This window comes from Eutrigla gurnardus (assembly GCF_963514095.1).
Source record: "Eutrigla gurnardus genome assembly, chromosome: 12".
NCBI lineage: Eukaryota > Metazoa > Chordata > Actinopteri > Perciformes > Triglidae > Eutrigla > Eutrigla gurnardus.
In genome coordinates, this window is record NC_139926.1 from 21,589,336 (window position 1) to 21,595,397 (window position 6,062).

Below are 6,062 nucleotides of genomic sequence, written 5' to 3' on the forward strand. Positions count from 1 at the left end.
CCCAAGGAGCATGTACATGTACTTTAGATGTATAGAAGGGAATTTCTAGGTTTCTGTGTTGTACATGATGTGTCATATTGTAAGTAAAGCTGCCACTTCCTGCATACCTTTCATGACTCAATTTAAGGTGAAGGTTCATCTTTTGCAATGGGCTGCACGGTGGTGTAGTGGGTAGCACTCTCGCCTCACAGCAAGAGGGTCCTGGGTTCGATTCCCGGGTCGGCCCGGGTTCCTTCTGTGTGGAGTTTGCATGTTCTCCCCGTGTAAGCGTGGGTTCTCTCCGGGTTCTCCGGCTTCCTCCCACAGTCCAAAGACATGCAGGATGGGGATAGGTTAATTGGTGACTCTAAATTGCCCGTAGGTGTGAATGTGAGTGTGAATGGTTGTTTGTCTCTACATGTTGGCCCTGTGATAGACTGGCGTCCTGTCCAGGGTGTACCCTGCCTTCGCCCAATGACAGCTGGGATCGGCTCCAGCCCCCCCGTGACCCTAAATACAGGATAAGCGGTAGAAAATGGATGGATGGATGGTTCATCTTTTGCTAATGAGTTAATCAGGATCAGTCGTGCCGCCCCTGTGATGATGTTAATATCCTGCTATCAACTATGTGAAGTCTGAAAAGTGTATACATTTGAGTGAGTGTGTGTGTGTGTGTGTGTGTGTGTGTGTGTGTGTGTGTGTGTGTGTGTGTGTGTGTGTTTTCCTTTTTTTAGGTTGGATGAAAGATAAACGTCATAAGCGTTCATGACTGGGCAACCATTAGATTCATGAGTGATTGTTTCATTTCCTATTATGATGGTTACTTACATTCTGGATGTGTTATTTACAGTATGTGATTCATCGTTAGGGCCAGTTTCCCTGAGGCCACGGGAGCTGATTACTTCTGAGGCAGCCGTCCCTTAGGTGTGTTACCGGGCAGACACGGCGTACGACCTGCACATTATGAGAGCGTTGGCTTGTACACCAGGCGTCACGCACTCTGCTGTTACTGAATCACATTATAAGTAAAAAAAACTGATATGAACATATCAAGGCTGTGATTAGCCCAGTGCTGTAGCCAATCAGGTGAGGAAGTGACACCATGAATAGGATGGAAACACCCAATTGGGTCTCTTGGTGTGTAAGTGACTTCGTTTTTGTTAATTGTCCTTGAGTTACGTTTATTATAATGTATTCTTTTTATTTTGTTAGTTAGAGAATGAAATACAACCCAGGAAGTCAAGCTTGTCAGATGCAAAAAAAAAAGGGGGGAAAAATGCAGAGAGGATTATTTATTTATCACAGTAACAATTCATTTCCCCCCAACATTTCAATAAGTGAAAGGTTGCCACATTTTACTGACGTTAAGGTTTTCAAATTCTAGTTGAGTTTGATCTAGACAAACATTGCATTGCGTTGCAGCTAAAGATGACCACAGTTGAACTTGACAGCGAGGCTACACATGTCAAACTGATTATCAAAGTAATTACCAGAGCCTCGGAGGATTTTGCACGATTCATTAAACCAGCCGTGAACACGCAGGAACAGACTGAGCTGTCTTACTTCAAACCTGATCATTCTTCCTCACCAGTGGGACTTTAATACAATCTGACTGGATTAAAATTTGCGAATAGCTAATCATATGCAACATGTGTTCAAAGGATTATTTCCTCCTTTGGATAATGAACATCTTCATATGACTTTTGTCATTTGTGCAGTTGATCACTCAAAAAACTCCTCATGTTGATCTCCTAATATAGGTTTTCAACATTTGTTTTCTACCCAAAGTCTGAACATATTTTAACTTGTCAAATTATGAAAAGTAGTGTTACAAATAACATTAATAATAACATAATACCTGGTCCATCTAAAAGAAATTCAGCCATCATTAATTTGATCATTTCCTGATGAATTCCTGTTGAAATATTTTCCAAGAATAATGGTGCCTTGAAACCCATCCATGCATTGGCGCTGGACTTTAGGGACGAGTTTCCAATCGTCAAGATCCCAACAGTTTTATATCTTGATTTAATAAAAGAAAAACAAACATGCTTTCATATCACTCTGCGAAAACATTATGCAAGTCTCACCGTGAATCCTCCCAGTCTATTTATTGTCAGACCATCGTCGGCTGATGTCTGCGGCAGATGGCATGAGAAACAGATGCTATCAGTCAGGGTTCAGCTCCATTTGGGTCTAATAACTGATGCTCTATGTGACCTGTGTATGCGTGTGCGTGTGTTAATGCGCGCATACATGAGTGTGTGTGAGAGAGAGACAGTTGAGTATGTGTGTCAGTGACCCAAATCCCTCTACTCCTGTTAAGAAAAGTAAAATCTGCTTATCATTGCGATGTGTATCTGTTTGTCTGCGTGTGTGTGTGTGTGTGTGTGTGTGTGTGTGTGTGTGCATGGGATTAGACTATTCTAAAACTAGCCATCTCGCAGCAGAGAGTTAGACAGATGACAGTATTTTACCCCATTACCTACTTACTTCTTCCATCTTCTGTCCATCCAATGACAGCAAAACAAGCGCACACACCGGATCTGAAACAAAAAACTACAAAACTACTCAATCTACACTAATATGTCAACAATGTGTCCATGTTTTTGTGACCCTGTTTCAAGACAAATCTTTAAGAATGGGACATTAGAGCTTCAGACCAGCTCTTTGAAGTGCCACTATGGAGATGAGATGATGGGCTTGAGGAATGGCAACCAGATTGCAAAGTGTGTGTGTGTGTGTGTGTGTGTGTGTGTGTGTGTGTGTGTGTGTGTGTGTGTGTGTGTGTGTGTGTGTGTGTGTGTGGTGGGAGGTTTGGTTCCCATCGTTACCTCATCAGTCATAGTATTTTTTTGTCTTTCCGTGAGACGGTACAATAGTTAATTTCTGATGGGATTGGATGGGATTTTGTTGGGGACAGATTTTTTTTCATGGAACTTTCATCAAGTTCATTTTTGCACATATTAGACCTTATGCACGGGCATACAATAGATCAGTAAACTGATCTCAGGGAGAAAGAGTAATTTTTTGGGACTGCTGCAGTGTCACCAAACTCTGTAGAAAATAATAGTCCTGCAAAAGTACAGTAGTAGCATGAAAATATAAAGTACCAAAAGCTACTCATTACGCAAAATGACTGATGAGTATATTCCTGGATTATATCTAGTGATGCATTAATGTTAGATGGAAAAAAAATCTTAATAACAATATCTGCCTACAAAATATAAAATGTAAATACTCAAGTAAGGTACTCTATTACTTGTACTGTATGTTGTATTCGATCACTGTAACCCTATCCTCAACACGTAACCATAACCCTAACCCTAACGCCAACCCTAAACCTAACCCTAATTTTCACATTTTTGCTTATATCTTGGGAACAGAGGGTCGTAGAGACTCAGGAGTGGGTGGCGTCTTCCGTAATTCGACCCTTCTGACCACACCTTTCTTTGAACCGAGTCTCTACGACATACCGACTGGAGATACAGCCAAAGTAAACACTTACCCCAATTTTCACATGTTTGCTTATATCTTGGGAACGAAGGGTCGTAGAGACTCGGGAGTGGGTGGCGTCTGCCCTAATTCGACCCTTCTGAACACGCCTTTCTTGAACCAAGTTTCTACGACATACTGTTCCAGAGATACAGCCAAAGTAAAAAAAACACTAACCCCAAAACCAACCCTAACCCCTACCCTTAACCCTAACCCACGCACACGCACACACGCCACAGTGGTTCAATACATTTGCTTCATGAACAACCACACATGTCAGAGCCTCAAGTATCAGAGGACCGTCACTAATTACCAACACATTTACAATATGCTGCTTTGGGACACACCTTTAATTAAAATGACACTCATCCTTTTCAAAGAGTTAGTCTACTTTAATTAACAAAGAACTCAAAGAAAATAATGTGAAGTGAAATGACACATTTTATTACCTCTTCAGGACACTGAGCAGGCTCTCTCTCTCCTGGGCTCCATGTGTTGTTGATCCACCATCTCCTTCCTCCTCGGGGAGAATGTGAGGGCCATTTTCTGTCATTATCATGGTTTTTGTTTTGTCATGGTTGTTTTATTCTAAAATTATTCCTCCTGTGCAATCACCTGCTGAATTTCAACTTCATACAGCTACATGTGCCCGGTTCTCAAGATAATTGAGTCACATAAAGACAGACAGACAGACAGACAAATAGATAGATAGATAGATAGATAGATAGATAGATAGATAGATAGATAGATAGATAGATAGATAGATAGATAGATAGATAGATAGATAGATATGTCCATGTCAATTGTCATGAAGTTCTGTCATTTAGATGTTTACCATCCTGAAAATTTAATAAATTCCCAATAATATAATAAGGTGTTACATAATCAGTAAAACTGTTATTACAATATCAGTCAGGATATTTTATTAAGTTATTACATTATTGGGTTTTATCACATTTTAGATCGAGTTAAGTGCAAATTTTAATACATTTTCAGGAAATTATTAATTCATATTCATTCATTATAGGGTGCTACGCGCCTGCTTTGAGCAACTGCATGGTGGTATTCTCACCACTAGGTGTCAGTAGCGGTATTGTTATTAACTGGTGGTATACTCCTGAAATAACAGGAAGTACGACGATGTCCATTAAAGACTACCTTTCTGTTGTTAGACTGTAAATAAAGACCTTTTATACGAACAGCTTGGTCATCCTTCAGCGTGTGTAACATAAACACGACTAACTTCTCTTATATTAAATGTGTTTGTCCTATTCATGTCCTATTAAATAAACTCCTTGTCCTTTCTCTGCACCAATGCACACCTACCTTATATGCAACACTTTAAATCATCCTTCCGTCTCCTATCCATTCACAGTGGATATATTTGTGAAGTCCCACCAGCCAATATTAATGGTTCCTATCCATCATCAGCCACTAGATGGAGCCATCTCAAGAAACAAAAGGATGATAGAACTTCATTGCCTTGGTTCTCCATTCAACTGCGAAGGACGACGTGGGGAGTTCCATGAGATTTTAATACACCCTAATCCTAACCCTTCCATGGGATTTCTATACACTCTAACCCTAACCCTACTGCTTGATTACTGGTGGATGCTGTTTTCTTCAGTCTTCATGCTGAGCTAAGGGAACCAGATGCTGAAGTGACATCAAGTGACATCTTCTCATTTAACTCTTGGCAAGAAAAGTTTTTTTTTTCCCCCAAATAAAAAAGAAGTAGATGCCAAAAAATTGTATCAGTGCAAGGCTTACTGGATTGGAATCTGCTTTTTATATAAAACATTTTATTTTTGTACCTTTTACAAGTGGTTATTAGTACATTTACACATTTGCTCGTTATGATAACAGTCAGCGGTGAAACAGTTATCTGTATAAAAAGAATATAATACATTTGAGACATGATTTACATCCTACATCTGTTAATGATATCTTCAATGTTATTTACACGACAGCTGTACGGGATGATTGGCCGGTTGTCCGGGTGGCAGATGAAGGACAAAAGGACAAAAAACCCTTTGCAGACAAACAGAAAAAAAACATGCATATAAAAACACAATTGATGCGGATTGAAAAAGGCATGACACTGTCACGAGAGTCTGCTTCATCGGGCGCCTGTCGCTCATGTAGACGCCTCAGATAGGAGTGAAGAAGCGTGTAATGTAAACAAGAAGCTAGGGCGCGATCTACGACAACCTACAGATCAGAATCAGCTGCGAGGGTCCGATCAAGGGACGAGAGGGATCAAGCAGAACAAGTCCAAGGAGGAACATGTGAGGATACCAAAGAAAACTAGTCAGTCAGAAGGTTTCAGATTGAGGAGCAGGATCACCGCTAAACAAGTAGTCACAGGGCAGATCAGGTTTTTTTTTTTTAAAGAGTTGATGTAACCTTGAAGTTTTTTTTCTCCCAGCAGCAGACTCAGCTTGAGGTTGTCTCCTCCAAAGAGAGCATGTTGTTTATCAGCTTGCATTTCCTGTTCTTTCAGTTGCATTACACATGACACGTGAAAGCAGCCCGTTTGATGAAAAATGCTCCGGGCTGCTTGTTTTCCACGGAGCTATAAAAGGGTT